This window comes from Thalassophryne amazonica, chromosome 11 (assembly GCF_902500255.1).
Source record: "Thalassophryne amazonica chromosome 11, fThaAma1.1, whole genome shotgun sequence".
NCBI lineage: Eukaryota > Metazoa > Chordata > Actinopteri > Batrachoidiformes > Batrachoididae > Thalassophryne > Thalassophryne amazonica.
The window spans coordinates 106,917,350-106,941,020 of NC_047113.1; the positions used below are offsets into that span (position 1 = coordinate 106,917,350).

The 23,671-nt window shown below is 40.5% G+C and overlaps 1 protein-coding gene across 1 annotated transcript in view; it reads right to left on the minus strand.

Moving 5' to 3' along the window:
• Positions 1-23,671, minus strand: part of atoh8 (atonal bHLH transcription factor 8) — a 156,557-nt gene that overhangs the window by 24,832 nt on the left and 108,054 nt on the right. The gene's annotated exons all lie outside the window — the stretch shown is intronic.

Consider the following 23,671-nt stretch of genomic DNA (forward strand, 5'->3'; position numbering starts at 1 on the left):
GTCAAGGATTTTATATAGTTCATGTTCTTATTATCATTTATTTTCTTTAGTTTATGCTTATATTTATTATCATTTATTTTCTTATAGTTTATGCTTATTATTTTTCCTCTTTGTGAGAAGAGGAGTTTTTAAAAAGAAAGACTTGTCTGCATTCTTCATGGTTGAGCAAACTATTTTTCATTTTGCCTTATCCTGCTTTGACGAGCCACAAGGCTCATGTTGCAGGAATGGAAGGTTTCAGCCTTTACCTCGCTTTGCTATCACCCTCTTGCAGACATGATTCATGTGTAACCTCTCCCAACTGTCCTTGTTTGTTTTTTCTAATGTTGATGAACTAAATAAAAGGCTGGGCCAGAGGAGGGGATTTTAGGAGAGCTTTGTAGCTGAGCACTTACAAGCTGCTTCATTGTTCTCCTCCTCTGCGCAGAGCAAAAAATATATATATTTGTCTCTCTCTGACTGGTTTCTTTTCAGTATTTGTGCCTCTCATTTCTTTAAAAACAGGGTGCAAACCCAACAAGGAGAGGGCACTGGCTGCCCTCTCCTCTCCCCCCATCAGGGAGCAGAGAGGGCAGCCAGTGATCTTTTGGGCTGTCTTTATGACTCTCTGGAGCCTCTCCCTGTCTGCAGCAGTACAGCTGCCGTACCATACTGTGATGCAGTATGTCAGCAGGCTCTGGATGGATGCTCGATAGAAGGTCAGCAGCAGGTTGGAGTCTAGCTTGTGCTTCCTGAGGACTCTCGGGAAGTGTAGCCGCTGCTGATGGATGGGGATGTTGTGCGTGTTAGTGAAAGTCACTCGAAACAGATATCTGATGTTGGTCTCCGATATCCAAAAGCATCTGGCGGGTGTACTGGATGTTCGCAGTACCAATAGTGCACAAAAGGAAGAAAAACAAGAAAAAAAGAAAAGGAAAATAGCACTGAAATGGAGAGCTGTAAGCCGCAGCAACCATGTGCGCTGCCATATTAGATTTAAAAAAAGGAGGAAACTGGTACCTTCCTCCACTGTATGTGTGAATGTGTCTTGATTAGACCCTTCTGGACTCAGGTTCTAAATATTTTAAGTGACTGGACTGGAGCAGAGATTCCCTCAAGTCCAGAGCTCTGTTTGCTGGGGGATAGATCCCACTTACCCAATATAATCAAAGGTAACGTTTCTGTAATTTCGATGGGTACAACAACAGCTTGTAGGATGAAGGAATGTCTCTTGCTCAGCACGCAAGTAAGCTTGTGAAGAATTGCTTTTTTCAACTGCGAAATATCACCAAACTTAAACAACTGGTGTCACAGAAAGAATTAGAGGAAATCATCCATGCCTTTGTCTCCACGCAGTTGGACTATTGCAACAGCCTGTTCACTTGCCTGGGTAAGAAGGAGCTAAATTGGTTGCAGTATGTCCAGAACTCTGCTGCGAGGCTTCTGACCCGCACCAACAGGAGATCCCACATCACGCCTATCTTGGAATCCCTCCATTGGCTCCCTGTTGCCTCCAGAATTAATTTTAAAATCTTGGTTTTGACTTTCAGAGCACTACATGGTCAGGCTCCTGATTACATTGCTGACTTGATTCAGCCTTACACCTCAGCCCGCAGCCTCAGATCTTTAGGTCAGAACCTGTTGATGGTTCCTCGAACCTCCTTTAAAACTCGAGGAGACCGATCTTTTAAAGCCGTAGCGCCTCGTCTCTGGAACGAACTCCCTCTGTCCCTGCGATCCCTGGACTCTGTTGAGATGTTCAAAAAGCAACTAAAGACTTTATTTTTATTGTTTTACCTTGTAAAGCGCTTTGTGACCCCTGTCTGTGAAAAGCGCTATATAAATAAAGTTTACTTACTTACTTACTTACTAGCTTGTCAAGTCAATCTTAAGGCACTGGAAGGCATCAGAAGGTCCACAGGTGAAAGAATGTGTGTGTGCAATGACTGCAACTGCATCCTATGAATGTATGCTTAGTAGACTGAGTGATGACAGGGAGGAGGGGGTGAACCTTTGGGACAGGTTTTGGAATTACAGAAAGGTAAATAATGACACCCCCCCCCCCCCCAAAACACACACACACATACGCACACCTACGCACATATACGCACACACACGCACGCACACACACTAGAATTTTGGTTCTGTTGTGTTTTCCCCAAGTGAGATTCTGTAATACTGTATACCTCAGCAACATGTCTAGATGATGTACATAGATAGTAGCATTTTAGGTACGGGGGGGGGGGGGGGGTGCAGGTATGTGATGGTATCAGTGGATATCATCATGTACTCACTGTGTTTTATATTTATTGTCTTTTTTGGGGACAAACGTGTGGAGTCGGTTATTGGAGTTAATTTTTAAGCATATACTACTTGTTCCTGTATGGAGGAACTTGGTTAATTTGCCATGTACCAAGCCTAAGAAAAAAAAATTAGAACAGATATTATCTAACAACAACCACCTGTAGTTCGCTCTCCTTTTACAGCACAAGATTTCCTGGATTACTTTGAGAAGAAAACAGACGACATCAGGTTAAACATATCCCAGCATGCCTTAACCCAGACACTACACCCTGCTATTGAGGTGGGCGCCGCTACTGAGGTATTACCTAGATTTACAGATATTATCCAACTGGACATGCTGACCAAAGTTGTAATGTCTGCTACCAACAAAACTGTTTAAGGACCTGTGGCCCACTCTTGGGCCGACTGTGCTGGAAATTATTCATCTGACATTCCACAGAGACGGCTCTCACTAAAGTGGTGAATGACCATCTGCTTACAATGGATTCAGACACCACTACGGTTCTGTTGCTGTTAGATGTCAGTGCTGCGTTTGATACCGTGGATCATCATATTCTACTCGATAGGCTGGAAAATCATTTTGGGATTACTGGGAGTGCCCTTGCGTGGCTGACGTCATACCTGACCAGTCGTTCTCACTGTGTTTTGTACAGTAACACTACTTCTAACCTTAGTGACATGAAATTTGGGTTTCCACAGGGGTCTGTCATAGACCCCCTGCTTTTCTCCCTTTATATAGCTGCCTTTGGGCACAGACTGCTGTGTTTTTGGATTACCTTTCATTGCGATGCTGATGATACTCAGTTGTACATGCTGATAACTGCTGGTAATCTCGTACACATAAAGTCAGAGGATTGCCCGGTGTAAGTAAAAAGCTGGATGTCCAGCAATTTCTTACTTCTAGACTCAGATCAGACTGAGATGATGGTTCTTGGTCCAGCGAGACACTAGCATCAGTTTGAACCAGCTAACGCTTAGCGTAGAGGCAGGACCGGGTTTAAATTCAATTCAATTCAATCAATCAATTTTTTTATATAGCGCCAAATCACAACAAACAGTTGCCCCAAGGCGCTTTATATTGTAAGGCAAGGCCATACAATAATTATGTAAAACCCCAACGGTCAAACGACCCCCTGTGAGCAAGCACTTGGCTACAGTGGGAAGGAAAAACTCCCTTTTAACAGGAAGAAACCTCCAGCAGAACCAGGCTCAGGGAGGGGCAGTCCTCTGCTGGGACTGGTTGGGGCTGAGGGAGAGAACCAGGAAAAAGACATGCTGTGGAGGGGAGCAGAGATCGATCACTAATGATTAAATGCAGAGTGGTGCATACAGAGCAAAAAGAGAAAGAAACAGTGCATCATGGGAACCCCCCAGCAGTCTACGTCTATAGCAGCATAACTAAAGGATGGTTCAGGGTCACCTGATCCAGCCCTAACTATAAGCTTTAGCAAAAAGGAAAGTTTTAAGCCTAATCTTAAAAGTAGAGAGGGTGTCTGTCTCCCTGATCTGAATTGGGAGCTGGTTCCACAGGAGAGGAGCCTGAAAGCTGAAGGCTCTGCCTCCCATTCTACTCTTACAAACCCTAGGAACTACAAGTAAGCCTGCAGTCTGAGAGCGAAGCGCTCTATTGGGGTGATATGGTACTACGAGGTCCCTAAGATAAGATGGGACCTGATTATTCAAAACCTTATAAGTAAGAAGAAGAATTTTAAATTCTATTCTAGAATTAACAGGAAGCCAATGAAGAGAGGCCAATATGGGTGAGATATGCTCTCTCCTTCTAGTCCCCGTCAGTACTCTAGCTGCAGCATTTTGAATTAACTGAAGGCTTTTTAGGGAACTTTTAGGACAACCTGATAATAATGAATTACAATAGTCCAGCCTAGAGGAAATAAATGCATGAATTAGTTTTTCAGCATCACTCTGAGACAAGACCTTTCTGATTTTAGAGATATTGCGTAAATGCAAAAAAGCAGTCCTACATATTTGTTTAATATGCACTTTGAATGACATATCCTGATCAAAAATGACTCCAAGATTTCTCACAGTATTACTAGAGGTCAGGGTAATGCCATCCAGAGTAAGGATCTGGTTAGACACCATGTTTCTAAGATTTGTGGGGCCAAGTACAATAACTTCAGTTTTATCTGAGTTTAAAAGCAGGAAATTAGAGGTCATCCATGTCTTTATGTCTGTAAGACAATCCTGCAGTTTGCTAATTGGTGTGTGTCCTCTGGCTTCATGGATAGATAAAGCTGGGTATCATCTGCGTAACAATGAAAATTTAAGCAATACCGTCTAATAATACTGCCTAAGGGAAGCATGTATAAAGTGAATAAAATTGGTCCTAGCACAGAACCTTGTGGAACTCCATAATTAACTTTAGTCTGTGAAGAAGATTCCCCATTTACATGAACAAATTGTAATCTATTAGACAAATATTCAAACCACCGCAGCGCAGTGCCTTTAATACCTATGGCATGCTCTAATCTCTGTAATAAAATTTTATGGTCAACAGTATCAAAAGCAGCACTGAGGTCTAACAGAACAAGCACAGAGATGAGTCCACTGTCCGAGGCCATAAGAAGATCATTTGTAACCTTCACTAATGCTGTTTCTGTACTATGATGAATTCTAAAACCTGACTGAAACACTTCAAATAGACCATTCCTCTGCAGATGATCAGTTAGCTGTTTTACAACTACCCTTTCAAGAATTTTTGAGAGAAAAGGAAGGTTGGAGATTGGCCTATAATTAGCTAAGATAGCTGGGTCAAGTGATGGCTTTTTAAGTAATGGTTTAATTACTGCCACCTTAAAAGCCTGTGGTACATAGCCAACTAATAAAGATAGATTGATCATATTTAAGATCGAAGCATTAAATAATGGTAGGGCTTCCTTGAGCAGCCTGGTAGGAATGGGGTCTAATAAACATGTTGATGGTTTGGATGAAGTAACTAATGAAAATAACTCAGACAGAACAATCGGAGAGAAAGAGTCTAACCAAATACCGGCATCACTGAAAGCAGCCAAAGATAACGATATGTCTTTGGGATGGTTATGAGTAATTTTTTCTCTAATAGTTAAAAAGTTGTTAGCAACGAAAGTCATGAAGTCATTACTAGTGTTATGTGTCGGACGCAGCTCGGAGAACCGACCAGCGTTTGAAGGACCCAGTATGAAATAAGCAGAGCACGGTACAAAGGCTAACTGAATTTAATACATAACAGTGATACAAAAAACAACAAAAGAAAGTGAGGTCTGGCGTGGTGCGTTCCCAGCAGCACTAACGGTCCGGAGCCAAAAGCTAACCCTAACATCCCCCAGGTGGCCGCAACAAACCGAGTCTGTGAAAGAAGGAACCATTATGTGAGTCCACACTCTACACACAGAGAGAACACTTAAAGGTGTACAAACAGCTAACACTTCCTGGCTTGATTACTAATCAGCTTCCCAACCTGCAGGCATGGAACATCCAGTTCACAAAACTCCACTGCAGTGGAAGCCGATACATGACTAACATACAGCTCAATATAAAAAGGTGTGAGGGACACCACATTTACTGACTGTATAAATGTTAGTCACAAAATCTAACGTACCTCAGGAAGTGTGCTGACGAGCGTGAGACCTCACCCCCTCCTCTTTCACAGACCGTGCATCAAACCCTGGACGTTCTCTGCATCCACTGATGATGAGATGGCTCCCGAGATGACGATCTCACCCGTCTGGTCACAAGGTCGAGTCTCTGGCAAATACACACTGTATACTCCAGTCTTAAATGCCACCATGTTCCAATCCATATAGATGCACCTCAGCTGTGAGTCATGACGAGCCGCAGGTGATCAGGGTGAGGTCCTGATAACCTCAGCAACACAGCCACTCAGTCCCAAATGCAAGCCACCTGGAAGGAAAAACAAAAGACAGAAACAAAAAGGCAGCCAGGCCCCCCAGCCATACAACAACTAGTTAAAGTTAATGGAATACTCAGCTCAATAGAGCTCTGACTCTTTGTCAGCCTGGCTACAGTGCTGAAAAGAAACCTGGGGTTGTTCTTATTTTCTTCAATTAGTGATGAGTAGAAAGATGTCCTAGCTTTACGGAGGGCTTTTTTATAGAGCAACAGACTCTTTTTCCAGGATAAGTGAAGATCTTCTAAATTAGTGAGACGCCATTTCCTCTCCAACTTACGGGTTATCTGCTTTAAGCTACGATCAATCAACAGCACCTGTGATGGTGATGTTGATTGAAGACAGGTATGTGAATCAGCTCTGTGACACAGCGCCTGGAGATGCAGAAAGGGAGGGGGAGCAGAGAAAACACCAAGGCAGCACAACATATTGAAGCATGTACATAATCCTAAAGTCTGTCAAGAAGAACTCCTGCAGTAGTTGTCCTAGTCCTCTAGCTAGTTTAAATATAAGCAGCATACTAATGATATGGGGCCACTCTTTCCTAGTGCAGGGGACCTAGCACATGACACTTTCTCTCAGTGGAGGCCATAGTTTAATGCTGTGTAAATCACTTTACCAGTGTTAACTGTTCTCATAAGTCAGGCCTTGGTTATGAACAGGTTTGTTTTCACTGTACATTTAATGTACAGGTGTCACATGCATCCTATATGAAGAAACCACATACAATCATACAATGCACTTTTCAGGTGTGAGTATGTTAACTTCAATCTGAAATTTCTTGAAACCAAAAACTTTTACCCCCACAGTTTTTTTTATGTTACACAGAACTTATGGGGCTACAAATGACCTGAAAGACCATCCCAATGTAATTTGTCCCAATATGTCAATTTCAAAGTCAAAAAATAGGTCAAAAGTGTCATGATGTCTGCTGGTTCGGGGGTTTTTATTTATTTCTGTGTCACGCCTGTTCTTTCTCTCTCTCTCTCTGTGTGTGTGTGTGTGTGTGTGTGTGTGTGTGTGTGTGTGTGTGTGCGTGTGTGTGTGTGTGAGATCGAGTGGTCTTGTCATTTGGGTTCTTCCTGTCTGTTTTCGGGTTCGCATTTATGTCCATTGTCAGGGTAACGCCTGACAGCGAGGTGTGGTTATCTGACAGCTGCTGTTCTCTCCTCATGTCCATCTTCCTGCTTTTTATTTTTTTTCCTGTCATTGCAGTTACTGTATTTCTGTTCTATCAGTTTATTCTTGTTCCAGTTTTATTTTGTTCCACTTAGGTTGTCTGCTTTTACTGTCTTGTGTGCACACATTGATTTTTCTTACGTGCTTCTTTAGTTCTGGTCGTTATTCACACCTATATGTAATTTGTCGGTTATATAAGTCACGTCTTGATTTCTGCTTCTTGCCGGTCCACTGTATGTCTTACCTGAGTTCTCTGCCAGGCATCCTGTCAGTCTACACTGGTTAGTTTTCTTTTTGTATGTTATTTCACTGTCACCTTTTGTTGCATTTATTACCTTGTCTGCCTTTTTGGTTTTTGATTTTTGCTTAGTTTAACTTTGTTCATGGACATTTACAGTATTTCTAGTTTCTCTCCTTTGCAATTTTGATATTTTGATTTACTGTGTTCTTACCTTTTTTGGACTTATTAAATATCTTGTTTTTGCACTTATTTCTTGTGTTTTACCTACTTTGAGTGATATCAAACTCTGACAAAAATGTTATCATGCCTAAATATTTTCAGAAGATAAATCAAATAAATAGAAGAAATATGTATATATGTAATATGTATATATATATATATATATATATATATGCAATATGTCATGTATGGTGCTATTAAAGAATGGTATAAAGTAAGTAACCCTTCCCCTGATAGTGTGTCTTTGGCTTTATACAAGATGGCAATAGATTTGCCATCTTGGTGGTTGGCTCTCACTGCGGTATTGTATCACTTCCTGTTCCGGAGCACAGCGGTGTTTTTCTGTATCTGTTAGCTGTTTAATCTGCGCAGTTAGATTGATCTAGTTATCTAGATTACGATTTGTTTCCCAGTGTAATCTTTACGTGCCTTAACTAAAGCACTCCCTCTGCTGAATCACCTCTAAATTATTTACACATTATTCACTTTGCGTGTTTTTAGGAATACGCTAGCTTAGCGTAGCTACTAGCTCTTAGCCGATTTAGCATGGCGGCTTCTCCTGTCTCTCCCGCACTTTTCTGCTCTGGGTGTGAAATGTTTAGTTATTCCTCGGCCTCCTTTAGCAGTAATGGTACTTGTAATAAGTGTAGCTTATTCGTAGCTTTGGAGGCCAGGCTGGGCGAATTGGAGACTCGGCTCTGCACCGTGGAAAATTCTTCAGCTAGCCAGGCCCCTGTAGTCGGTGCGGACCAAGGTAGCTTAGCCGCCGTTAGTTACCCCCTGGCAGATCCCGAGCAGCCGGGAAAGCAGGCCGACTGGGTGACTGTGAGGAGGAAGCGTAGTTCTAAACAGAAGCCCCGTGTACACCACCAACCCGTTCACATTTCTAACCGTTTTTCCCCACTCGACGACACACCCGCCGAGGATCAAACTCTGGTTATTGGCGACTCTGTTTTGAGAAATGTGAAGTTAGCGACACCAGCAACCATAGTCAATTGTCTTCCGGGGGCCAGAGCAGGCGACACTGAAGGAAATTTGAAACTGCTGGCTAAGGCTAAGCGTAAATTTGGTAAGATTGTAATTCACGTCGGCAGTAATGACACCCGGTTACGCCAATCGGAGGTCACTAAAATTAGCATTGAATCAGTGTGTAACTTTGCAAAAACAATGTCGGACTCTGTAGTTTTCTCTGGGCCCCTCCCCAATCGGACCGGGAGTGACATGTTTAGCCGCATGTTCTCCTTGAATTGCTGGCTGTCTGAGTGGTGTCCAAAAAATGAGGTGGGCTTCATAGATAATTGGCAAAGCTTCTGGGGAAAACCTGGTCTTGTTAGGAGAGACGGCATCCATCCCACTTTGGATGGAGCAGCTCTCATTTCTAGAAATCTGGCCACTTTTCTTAAATCCTCCAAACCGTGACTATCCAGGGTTGGGACCAGGAAGCAGAGTTGTAGTCTTACACACCTCTCTGCAGCTTCTCTCCCCCTGCCATCCCCTCATTACCCCATCCCCGTAGAGACGGTGTCTGCTCCCAGACCACCAATAACCAGCAAAAATCTATTTAAGCATAAAAATTCAAAAAGAAAAAATAATATAGCACCTTCAACTGCACCACAGACTAAAACAGTTAAATGTGGTCTATTAAACATTAGGTCTCTCTCTTCTAAGTCCCTGTTGGTAAATGATATAATAATTGATCAACATATTGATTTATTCTGCCTTACAGAAACCTGGTTACAGCAGGATGAATATGTTAGTTTAAATGAGTCAACACCCCCGAGTCACACTAACTGCCAGAATGCTCGTAGCACGGGCTGAGGCGGAGGATTAGCAGCAATCTTCCAGTCCAGCTTATTAATTAATCCAAAACCCAGACAGAGCTTTAATTCATTTGAAAGCTTGACTCTTAGTCTTGTCCATCCAAATTGGAAGTCCCAAAAAACAGTTTTATTTGTTATTATCTATCGTCCACCTGGTCGTTACTGTGAGTTTCTCTGTGAATTTTCAGACCTTTTGTCTGACTTAGTGCTTAGCTCAGATAAGATAATTATAGTGGGCGATTTTAACATCCACACAGATGCTGAGAATGACAGCCTCAACACTGCATTTAATCTATTATTAGACTCTATTGGCTTTGCTCAAAAAGTAAATGAGTCCACCCACCACTTTAATCATATCTTAGATCTTGTTCTGACTTATGGTATGGAAATAGAAGACTTAACAGTATTCCCTGAAAACTCCCTTCTGTCTGATCATTTCTTAATAACATTTACATTTACTCTGATGGACTACCCTGCAGTGGGGAATAAGTTTCATTACACTAGAAGTCTTTCAGAAAGCGCTGTAACTAGGTTTAAGGATATGATTCCTTCTTTATGTTCTCTAATGCCATATACCAACACAGTGCAGAGTAGCTACCTAAACTCTGTAAGTGAGATAGAGTATCTCGTCAATAGTTTTACATCCTCATTGAAGACAACTTTGGATGCTGTAGCTCCTCTGAAAAAGAGAGCTTTAAATCAGAAGTGCCTGACTCCGTGGTATAACTCACAAACTCGTAGCTTAAAGCAGATAACCCGTAAGTTGGAGAGGAAATGGCGTCTCACTAATTTAGAAGATCTTCACTTAGCCTGGAAAAAGAGTCTGTTGCTCTATAAAAAAGCCCTCCGTAAAAGTAGGACATCTTTCTACTCATCACTAATTGAAGAAAATAAGAACAACCCCAGGTTTCTTTTCAGCACTGTAGCCAGGCTACATTGAGCTCTATTGAGCTGAGTATTCCATTAACTTTAACTAGTAATGACTTCATGACTTTCTTTGCTAACAAAATTTTAACTATTAGAGAAAAAATTACTCATAACCATCCCAAAGATGTATCGTTATCTTTGGCTGCTTTCAGTGATGCCGGTATTTGGTTAGACTCTTTCTCTCCGATTGTTCTGTCTGAGTTATTTTCATTAGTTACTTCATCCAAACCATCAACATGTTTATTAGACCCCATTCCTACCAGGCTGCTCAAGGAAGCCCTACCATTATTTAATGCTTCGATCTTAAATATGATCAATCTATCTTTATTAGTTGGCTATGTACCACAGGCTTTTAAGGTGGCAGTAATTAAACCACTACTTAAAAAGCCATCACTTGACCCAGCTATCTTAGCTAATTATAGGCCAATCTCCAACCTTCCTTTTCTCTCAAAGATTCTTGAGAGGGTAGTTGTAAAACAGCTAACTGATCACCTGCGGAGGAATGGTCTATTTGAAGAGTTTCAGTCAGGTTTTAGAATTCATCATAGTACAGAAACAGCATTAGTGAAGGTTACAAATGATCTTCTTATGGCCTCGGACAGTGGACTCATCTCTGTGCTTGTTCTGTTAGACCTCAGTGCTGCTTTTGATACTGTTGACCATAAAATTTTATTACAGAGATTAGAGCATGCCATAGGTATTAAAGGCACTGCGCTGCAGTGGTTTGAATCATATTTGTCTAATAGATTACAATTTGTTCATGTAAATGGGGAATCTTCTTCACAGACTAAAGTTAATTATGGAGTTCCACAAGGTTCTGTGCTAGGACCAATTTTATTCACTTTATACATGCTTCCCTTAGGTAGTATTATTAGACGGTATTGCTTAAATTTTCATTGTTACGCAGATGATACCCAGCTTTATCTATCCATGAAGCCAGAGGACACACACCAATTAGCTAAACTGCAGGATTGTCTTACAGACATAAAGACATGGATGACCTCTAATTTCCTGCTTTTAAACTCAGATAACACTGAAGTTATTGTATTTGGCCCCACAAATCTTAGAAACATGGTGTCTAACCAGATCCTTACTCTGGATGGCATTACCCTGACCTCTAGTAATACTGTGAGAAATCTTGGAGTCATTTTTGATCAGGATATGTCATTCAAAGCGCATATTAAACAAATATGTAGGACTGCTTTTTTGCATTTACGCAATATCTCTAAAATCAGAAAGGTCTTGTCTCAGAGTGATGCTGAAAAACTAATTCATGCATTTATTTCCTCTAGGCTGGACTATTGTAATTCATTATTATCAGGTTGTCCTAAAAGTTCCCTAAAAAGCCTTCAATTAATTCAAAATGCTGCAGCTAGAGTACTGACGGGGACTAGAAGGAGAGAGCATATCTCACCCATATTGGCCTCTCTTCATTGGCTTCCTGTTAATTCTAGAATAGAATTTAAAATTCTTCTTCTTACTTATAAGGTTTTGAATAATCAGGTCCCATCTTATCTTAGGGACCTCGTAGTACCATATCACCCCAATAGAGCGCTTCGCTCTCAGACTGCAGGCTTACTTGTAGTTCCTAGGGTTTGTAAGAGTAGAATGGGAGGCAGAGCCTTCAGCTTTCAGGCTCCTCTCCTGTGGAACCAGCTCCCAATTCAGATCAGGGAGACAGACACCCTCTCTACTTTTAAGATTAGGCTTAAAACTTTCCTTTTTGCTAAAGCTTATAGTTAGGGCTGGATCAGGTGACCCTGAACCATCCCTTAGTTATGCTGCTATAGACGCAGACTGCTGGGGGGTTCCCATGATGCACTGTTTCTTTCTCTTTTTGCTCTGTATGCACCACTCTGCATTTAATCATTAGTGATTGATCTCTGCTCCCCTCCACAGCATGTCTTTTTCCTGGTTCTCTCCCTCAGCCCCAACCAGTCCCAGCAGAGGACTGCCCCTCCCTGAGCCTGGTTCTGCTGGAGGTTTCTTCCTGTTAAAAGGGAGTTTTTCCTTCCCACTGTAGCCAAGTGCTTGCTCACAGGGGGTCGTTCTGACCGTTGGGGTTTTTACGTAATTATTGTATGGCCTTGCCTTACAATATAAAGCGCCTTGGGGCAACTGTTTGTTGTGATTTGGCGCTATATAAAAAAATTGATTGATTGATATAGTTTATATGTGCTTTCCAGATTAGTTTATCAATTATAACACCAAGGAATTTATTCTCTGTTACTACCTCTATTTCTGAATTGTTTATAGTCAAATTTTTAAATTTAGGTAATTGTTTATTTCTAAATATAATACATTTAGTTTTCCCAAGGTGGAGTGACAATTTATTAGCGTCAAACCAAGCCTTGAACTTTCCCAATTCATTCTCCACCATGTCCAGAAGTTGTTCAACATTGTTACCACTGCAAAACACAGTTGTGTCATCAGCAAAGAGGACACACCTCAGTGATCTCGACACCCAGGTTATATCATTAATATACAGTAAAAATAGTTCAGAATTGATATTGTTAAAGTGAACATATTGAAATCTACCATGTAAATAACTATTTATCCAATCATATGCAAGACCTCTGATTCCGTATTGCTGCAATTTAGATAGATAATAGTATTCCATGATTAACTGTGTCAAATGCTTTCTTTAAATCAAAGAAAATGCTTACTGTGTATTGTTTATTATCAATTGCAGTCACTATATTTTCCACCAAATCCATCACTTTCTGAATCCGTATTGTTCTTCACAGAGTATGTCGTATTTTGATAAATAGTCCTGCTGTCTCTTAGCAAAAATGTTTTCTAAAATTTTGAAAAATTGTGGCAAAAGTGAAACAGGTCTATAATTAGAAAAGGTGTGTTTATTGCCGGATTTAAACAGAGGTATTACTTTGGCTATTTTCATTTGAGAGGGAAATGTACCAGTGCTCAGTGACAAATTGCAAATGTAACTGAAAGGTTTTACTATACAATCAATAATTTTTTTCAATAAAGCCATATCCAAACTGTTAAAATCAGTCGATTTCTTACTTTTGGAACCAAATCAATTATTTCTCTCTCATCAGTGCCACCAATAAACATTGACATAGATTTATTAAATGATGTATTATTGACCCAGAAGTTGTTATTCGATGAGTCAATACTACTAGCAAGATTTTTCCCAACATTAACAAAATATTCATTAAAGTGGTTAGCAATAGACTTGTTGCCATTGATCATATTGTTACTATTTAAATGAAAAAATGAAGGGTAATCTCTAACATTTATACTCTTATTTATTATTTCATTTATAATATTCCATGTGTTTTTGATGTTGTTTCTATTTATACCCAGTAACTCACTATAATATATTTCCTTAGAAAATCTCATATTAATTAATTTATTCTTATATATTTTATATTTAGTTTCAGCTTCATTTGTTCTTAATTTTATAAATTGTTTATACAACAAGTTCTTTTTACATGCATTCTGAAGTCCCTTAGTTATCCATGGTTTGTGACAATATCGATTTCTGTGCCTTTTGTTAACAAGAGGACAATGTTTGTCATATAACCTGGAGACAGTTCAAATAAAAGCATTATAAGATTCATCAACATCATCAACATACACCTCATCCCAATTCCGGCGCAATAATTCCTCCCTAAAATTATCAATGATTACAGGTGTTACTGTTCTCCTCAAGGTTTTTAGTTCCCTTTGGTGATTACTACTACTATGACCCTGTGATGGAAACACAGTGAAAACTGGCAAATGATCACTAATATCACTTACCAAAATTCCTGCTGTGAGATTACCAGATATAGCATTAGACAGAATATTGTCAATAAGGGTTGTAGAGTTAACAGTGATTCTGCTTGGATGAGTGATAGTTGGAAATAATCCCAAACAATATAAGGAATTTATGAAAGAGGTGGTTTGTGGATGATTGTGAGGATTCAAAAATCTATATTAAAATCTCCACAGATAAATAAATACTTATTTCTATTGATTTTGTTATATGTTCCCATAACTATTTCTTCAAAAGAATCAATGTTTGCTCCAGGAGCTCTGTATATGCAGCTGACAATGATATTATTAGAATTCATGGTTGTAATTTCCACAGTAATGCATTCCATAATATTGTCCACTGTAAATGACATATTGTTAACAAGTTTGCAGTTATAATCAGACCTTACATACAGTGCTACGCCTCTGCCCCTTTTCCTCTGCCTATTAACTAGGAACAATTCATAACCGTCCAGATGTACTAAATCTTTGTTATCATCCGTTAGCCATGTTTCTGACATTGCAATAACTGAAAAGCTTTTTTTGGTTCTTGACAAACAATCACTTATACTGGACATGTTCCGAAGGAGACTTCTACTATTAAAATGTATAATTGAAAAGGCCCCATCATTAATTTTATACTCTTTGAGTTGTTGTTCTGTAAAATAATTACATTGTCAATCAATCAATCAATCAATTTTTTTATATAGCGCCAAATCACAACAAACAGTTGCCCCGAGGCGCTTTATATTGTAAGGTAAGGCCATACAATAATTATGTAAAACCCCAACGGTCAAAACGACCCCCTGTGAGCAAGCACTTGGCTACAGTGGGAAGGAAAAACTCCCTTTTAACAGGAAGAAACCTCCAGCAAAACCAGGCTCAGGGAGGGGCAGTCTTCTGCTGGGACTGGTTGGGGCTGAGGGAGAGAATCAGGAAAAAGACATGCTGTGGAGGGGAGCAGAGATCGATCACTAATGATTAAATGCAGAGTGGTGCATACAGAGCAAAAAGAGAAAGAAACAGTGCATCATGGGAACCCCCCAGCAGTCTACGTCTATAGCAGCATAACTAAGGGATGGTTCAGGGTCACCTGATCCAGCCCTAACTATAAGCTTTAGCAAAAAGGAAAGTTTTAAGCCTAATCTTAAAAGTAGAGAGGGTGTCTGTGGGTCTGGATGGGTCGTCTCTGCCGACGCCGCGGGTCTGGATGGCTCGCCTCCGCCGACGCCGTGGGCCTGGATGGATCGCCTCCGTCGACGCCGCGGGTCTGGATGGGTCGCCGACGCCGCGGGCCTGGATGGGTCGCCTCCGCCGACACCGCGGGTCTGGATGGCTCGCCTCCGCTGACGCCGTGGGCCTGGATGGATCGCCGACGCCGCAGGCCTGGATAGGTCACCGTTAGCTTCTTTGACCAGAGTACTTCAGTATCTAATCACTTTGTGATGACTCAATCAATCAATCACTGTAAAATACTCCAAGATGGCACCCCCGTGGCGACACACATGGTTGAATGTGAATGCACTGACACTTTGTTGTCCTTCTGTCTCCTCGAAATGAGAATGTGCTGCCCAATTGTCAGCTGGAGAACCAACTACAGTCCCACATGCCATATATATATATATATATATATATACACACACACACACACACACACACACACACGTACATACATACGTACACACATACCTATACACATACACATATACATATGCATATATATATATGTACGTACATATATAAGTACATATGCATATATATAAACATGATTTGGATTGACAAAGAGATAGGCACATCTTATTTACAATATGTGAAATGGAATTTAGATGTGATAAGGTGACATTAGTGCAGGGATTTATAAATGAGTTGTTATTGCACATAATTTGTGGACATATTAATATTGCACGTGATTTGTGGACATATTACTGCATGTGGTTATTTCACAGTGTTATTGTACAGTCTGACAGCAGCAGGGAGGATTGACCTGGGGTATCGTTCCTTCTTGCACTGAGGGTGCCTCAGCCTGTCACTGAACGAGCTGCTCAGCTCCACTACAGTCCGGTGCAAAGGGTGAGAGGAGTTGTCCATGATGGATTTGAACTTGGTTAACACCCTCCTCTCAGCCACCTCCTCCAGAGAATCCAGAGGACAGCCCAGAACAGATCTGGGCTGTCCCAGATCTGATTCTCTGCTCTGCCCACTATGCTACGTATTGCCAAGGTCAGAAGAATAAAAATCAGCCGTATTACTTTGTCACTGTATATAGGCCCACTGGCCCATACTCTCAATTCTTAGATAAATTTGGTGTATTTATCTCTAATTTGTCAACTAGTGCAGTTAACATTCCGATTATTGGTGACTTTAGCATAAACTAGGAGCTGTCATGTTTTAGCCCTGGACCTGCCCAGAATCTGCTTTTGCCCCTCAGTCTCCATCCATTACCCTGTCTTGGTCCTTCTGTTCGGCTCTGAGTGTTTATTTTCTGTTTCTTACACTTTAGTCTTGGTTTTATGATTTGTTACACTTCACCCACGTTAAGTTTGGTTCTAGTTTAGTCTCTGTTTCTTTCTGTGTAGGCTCTCAGTTGTCCAGGTGGTTTCCATAGTAGAGAAGCTTGAATCTTCGACTGGACTGGGTTGCTTGACGTGAGGACGTTTCGCTTCAAATCACAGAAGCTTCCTCAGCTAAAATTCTTGCTCTGGTAGTCTGACTTATGTCTTGACTCTTGTAGAGAAGAATAATGATGATAATAATAATAATAATAATAATAATAATAATAATAATAATAATAATAATAATAATAATAATAATAATAATAATAATAATAATCTCTGTTTCTTATTTAGTCATTCTGTGTTATCAAGTTAGGTTTTGAGAATTATGTCACACGTCAGCCACTTATTGAGTTCTGTTCTAGTTTACTCTTTGTCTCATTTTCTGGTTATTCAGTCACTCTGTTTTGAGCACATTAGTCCCTCAGGTTTTTCTGCACACTCCTGCCACATGTTTTCTTCTCTAGTTTTGATCCAGCCTTTAATTTTCTATTGTTCTGTTTCTGCCTTTTCATTTGTTGATTCTGTTTCTCACTTTTTTTGATTTTAGGAATTGTTTAACATGTGTTCTGTCACATTCCTCTCCTTGCTGCTTTTGTCTGACATGCCCACCTGTCACTCCACTCTTGTCTCACTCAGCCACGCCTTCTTTCCTGCACCTGCATCTCATCACGCCCTGATTATCCTCTGCTTTTAAACCCCTTGTCTTCCACCACTCACTGCTAGTTCATTGTGCATATTGCCTCGTTCCAAGCCTCTCGTGTTTTCTGTCATAGTCTGTTTTTCTTGCCGTGTATGACCTTTGCCTGTTTTGACCTTGCCTTTTGCCTGAGCCAGTTAACCTGCTTCTCCGTGCCTGAACCTTGCTTGTTTTTGACTCCGTTTTTTGCCTCCTCTGATACATCTGTTTGCCTGAGCTGGAACACTGCTTGTTACTGACCACGCCGCCGCCTCAAGACTGTCTGTACCTCCAACTGCCTGCTTGTCACCCAGTGTACCGACCTGAGCCTGTTTTTTGATTAAACCTTTTTCTAAATCCCACCTCTGAGCAAAGAAGCCACCTGCCTGCCACGCCATGTCCTCACAGTTCCTGACAGGAGCACTCAGAGAGTGCAAACCTTCGCCAAGGCCATAGGGTCAGTGACATCACATGGAATACCCTTTGGCAAAGAGACTTATTCCACGTCGTTTCATGCATCTACTGTCATGTTTCATATTCAGTGGTTAACCCTCTGGGGTCCGAGGGCATTTTCTGGACAGTTCACTTGCCTGGCATAAATGTTTTATTATTGCTGTTAACAGCTCTCCCTGCATCCCACAATCAGGTTTTATGTCTCTTTTTTCAGGACAACCTGTACTTTCAAAATATATATGCTATAGTTGTGTTTTATAAGTGTAATACAGGTTTACAATCAGAAATAAGAAAGGAAAAAGTAAAGTGGAAAATAATTTTCCACAAACATTTATTCAAAACACACAGCAAACTATAATAAACAACTGTTTTGACACTTTATAAAGGTAATTTGGGCTCTTGTGTAAAACACTGTACAACAAAAGGGTTCAAACAATAACCACAAATGCACATTTTGAACAATATGTACAAAATGGTCTATGCCTTGTGTTTGTCTTCATCTCAAAGCAATTTCTGTCTGCTATTACACAAAGGTCACATCACAAACTTCTACTATGAAGTTGACTGTGTGTTTGTTCTCTCCTGCTCTGAAAGCAACATTCACACTTTGAGGCTCATTCAGTTTGAGGAGTGGCCCCTCCTCGTATATGATGGCGTCGGCCCCAGAGGGTTAAAGCCTTAGATCTTCAGCAAATGTATTTATAGTTTTTTTTTTTTTTCTAATAACAAGTTTATTCATTGAGGACAAACAAATGCTAAATTATTGTTGTGTTGTAACCGTCTTCATGAAGTTAGATGCAAAAATGTTGAAATTGGCCCGATCCTGCAATGATAAAGAATCCTTTAAAAAAATTACTGGATCCGGATCATTGCCACAATTTAATGACTTCTAAGTTAGGCCAAGATACACCCTTGGTAAAAATTTCATTGAAATCCGTTGAGGAATTTTTGTTTAATCCTGCTAACAAACCAACCAACCAACCAACCAACCAACCAACAAACAAACAGACATGACCAAAAACATAACCTCCTTGGCAGAGGTAATAAGCCTTCTGATCCCCTCTGCAAATCATTTATGGAAATTGTGGATGCATTAGGATTTCGGCAATGCATTCAGGATTCGACGCACATTAGTGGAAACACCCTGGATTTGGAATGAATATCGACATCATGCCTGTTGCATCAGTGGTCTCTGATCACTCACTTATTAGGTTTACAGTTTCGCTGCCGTGTTTAGTGATACAACAATCTTATTTATCACTGCAGCGATGCATCAACTCCTCAACTAAAACTGAAAGCAAAGCTAGACTGCCTGATGTCTTGGCTTCACATTTGGCAAACATCCAATCAGTAGACAGACTTGTGGACACTTTAAACTCAGCACTCAAAACCACACTCGACATGAATGCTGTCATGGTTCTCAGGAGTGCAAGGCAGAGCAGGAAGTAGAAGGCACAATGCAAACTTACAGACAGGTGGTTGGATATAGAAGGCTTTATCGAAAATACTGGCAGAGGGTCTGGTACACAAAAAGGCAGTTGGTGAGGCGAAGGTACAGGCAGGTGTAATACAGCAGTGTTCAGAATAATAGTAGTGCTATGTGACTAAAAAGATTAATCCAGGTTTTGAGTATATTTCTTATTGTTACATGGGAAACAAGGTACCAGTAGATTCAGTAGATTCTCACAAATCCAACAAGACCAAGCATTCATGATATTCACACTCTGAAGGCTATGAAATTGGGCTATTAGTAAAAAAAAGTAGAAAAGGGGGTGTTCACAATAATAGTAGTGTGGCATTCAGTCAGTGAGTTCATCAATTTTGTGGAACAAACAGGTGTGAATCAGGTGTCCCCTATTTAAGGATGAAGCCAGCACCTGTTGAACATGTTTTTCTCTTTGAAAGCCTGAGGAAAATGAGACATTCAAGACATTGTTCAGAAGAACAGCGTAGTTTGATTAAAAAGTTGATTGGAGAGGGGAAAACTTATACGCAGGTGCAAAAAAGTATAGGCTGTTCATCCACAATGATCTCCAATGCTTTAAAATGGACAAAAAAAACAGAGACGCATGGAAGAAAACGGAAAACAACCATCAAAATGGATAGAAGAATAACCAGAATGGCAAAGGTTCACCCATTGATCAGCTCCAGGATGATCGAAGACAGTCTGGAGTTATCTGTAAGTGCTGTGACAGTTAGAAGACGCCTGTGTGAAGCTAATTTATTTGCAAGAATCCCCTGCAAAGTCCCTCTGTTAAATAAAAGACGTGCAGAAGAGGTTACAATTTGCCAAAGAACACGTCAACTGGCCTAAAGAGAAATGGAGGAATATTTTGTGGACTGATGACAGTAAAATTGTTCTTTTTGGGTCCAAGGGCCGCAGACAGTTTGTGAGACGACCCCCAAACTCTGAATTCAAGCCACAGTTCACAGTGAAGACAGTGAAGCATGGTGGTGCAAGCATCATGATATGGGCATGTTTCTCCTACTATGGTGTTGGGCCTATATATCACATACCAGGTATCATGGATCAGTTTGGATATGTCAAAATACTTGAAGAGGTCATGTTGCCTTATGCTGAAGAGGACATGCCCTTGAAATGGGTGTTTCAACAAGACAATGACCCCAAGCACACTAGTAAACCAGCAAAATCTTGGTTCCAAACCAACAAAATTAATGCCTCGCAGATGTGAAGAAATCATGAAAAACTGTGGTTATACAACTAAATACTAGTTTAGTGATTCACAGGATTGATAAAAAAGCAGTTTGAACATAACAGTTTTGAGTTTGTAGCGTCAACAGCAGATGCTACTATTATTGTGAACACCCCCTTTTCTACTTTTTTTACTAATAGCCCAATTTCATAGCCTTAAGAGTGTGCATATCATGAATGCTTGGTCTTGTTGGATTTGTGAGAATCTACTGAATCTACTGGTACCTTGTTTCCCATGTAACAATAAGAAATATACTCAAAACCTGGATTAATCTTTTTAGTCACATAGCACTACTATTATTCTGAACACTACTGTACAAAGGTGTCGTCAAAAATACAAGCTGAGGTCAGAGCACAGGAATCAAAGTTTCAAGGGCAAGACAAAAGGCGAGCTCAAGAAAAACAGGCATGGTCAGCAACAAGGAACTATGGCTAAGTACAAAGAACAATAGTACATGAACTGGAATGGCGAAAGTAACATCAACGAACAAGTGACATGAAAAGTAGCAGGGCTTAAATGCACAGTGGTTTAATTGGGAAGTGATATGAAGCAGGTGTGATGAGCAGGCAGGAGGAGGGTGTGGAATGCTGTGACAGGTGGATGTCACAGGGGGATGTTGCTCTCTGGCGTGACTGTGAAAGAAATGAGACTGGGCGTGAAAACATGAGAACCACGAAGAGAAGAGACAGGCAGGGGAGTGCAGTAACAGTGTGGACATGACAAGAAACCATACTCTAACAATACTTCACTAGCAAGACAGAGAAGAACAACTCGAACCAAAGTCTGTGTGGAATATCCAAAAGAACAGAATAATATCAAATCAAATCAAATCAATTTTATTTATATAGCACCAAATCACAACAAACAGTTGCCCCAAGGTGCTTTATATTGTAAGGCAAGGCCATACAATAATTATGGAAAAACCCCAACGGTCAAAACGACCCCCTATGAGCTCAGGGAGGGGCAGTCTTCTGCTGGGACTGGTTGGGGCTGAGGGAGAGAACCAGGAAAAAGACATGCTGTGGAGGGGAGCAGAGATCAATCACTAATGATTAAATGCAGAGAGGTGCATACAGAGCAAAAAGAGAAAGAAACACTCAGTGCATCATGGGAACCCCCCAGCAGTCTAAGTCTATAGCAGCATAACTAAGGGATGGTTCAGGGTCACCTGATCCAGCCCTAACTATAAGCTTTAGCAAAAAGGAAAGTTTTAAGCCTAATCTTAAAAGTAGAGAGGGTGTCTGTCTCCCTGATCTGAATTGGGAGCTGGTTCCACAGGAGAGGAGCCTGAAAGCTGAAGGCTCTGCCTCCCATTCTACTCTTACAAACCCTAGGAACTACAAGTAAGCCTGCAGTCTGAGAGCGAAGAGCTCTATTGTGGTGATATGGTACTACGAGGTCCCTAAGATAAGATGGGACCTGATTATTCAAAACCTTATAAGTAAGAAGAAGAATTTTAAATTCTATTCTAGAATTAACAGGAAGCCAATGAAGAGAGGCCAATATGGGTGAGATATGCTCTCTCCTTCTAGTCCCCGTCAGTACTCTAGCTGCAGCATTTTGAATTAACTGAAGGCTTTTTAGGGAACTTTTAGGACAACCTGATAATAATGAATTACAATAGTCCAGCCTAGAGGAAATAAATGCATGAATTAGTTTTTCAGCATCACTCTGAGACAAGACCTTTCTATTTTTAGAGATATTGCGCAAATGCAAAAAAGCAGTCCTACATATTTGCTTAATATGCACATTGAAGGACATATCCTGATCAAAAATGACTCCAAGATTTCTCACAGTATTACTAGAGGTCAGGGTAATGCCATCCAGAGTAAGGATCTGGTTAGACACCATGTTTCTAAGATTTGTGGGGCCAAGTACAATAACTTCAGTTTTATCTGAGTTTAAAAGCAGGAAATTAGAGGTCATCCATGTCTTTATGTCTGTAAGACAATCCTGCAGTTTAGCTAATTGGTGTGTGTCCTCTGGCTTCATGGATAGATAAAGCTGGGTATCATCTGCGTAACAATGAAAATTTAAGCAATGCTGTCTAATAATACTGCCTAAGGGAAGCATGTATAAAGTGAATAAAATTGGTCCTAGCACAGAACCTTGTGGAATTCCATAATTAACCTTAGTCTGTGAAGAAGATTCCCCATTTACATGAACAAATTGTAATCTATTAGATAAATATGATTCAAACCACCACAGCGCAGTGCCTTTAATACCTATGGCATGCTCTAATCTCTGTAATAAAAATATATGGTCAACAGTATCAAAAGCAGCACTGAGGTCTAACAGAACAAGCACAGAGATGAGTCCACTGTCTGAGGCCATAAGAAGATCATTTGTAACTTTCACTAATGCTGTTTCTGTACTATGATGAATTCTAAAACCTGACTGAAACTCTTCAAATAGACCATTCCTCTGCAGATGATCAGTTAGCTGTTTTACAACTACCCTTTCAAGAATTTTTGAGAGAAAAGGAAGGTTGGAGATTGGCCTATAATTAGCTAAGATAGCTGGGTCAAGTGATGGCTTTTTAAGTAATGGTTTAATTACTGTCACCTTAAAAGCCTGTGGTACACAGCCAACTAATAAAGATAGATTGGTCATATTTAAGATCGAAGCATTAATTAATGGTAGGGCTTCCTTGAGCAGCCTGGCAGGAATGGGGTCTAATAGACATGTTGATGGTTTGGATGAAGTAACTAATGAAAATAACTCAGAGAGAACAATCGGAGAGAAAGAGTCAGGCACTTCTGATTTAAAGCTCTCTTTTTCAGAGGAGCTACAGCATCCAAAGTTGTCTTCAATGAGGATGTAAAACTATTGACGAGATACTCTATCTCACTTACAGAGTTTAGGTAGCTACTCTGCCCTGTGTTGGTATATGGCATTAGAGAACATAAAGAAGGAATCATATCCTTAAACCTAG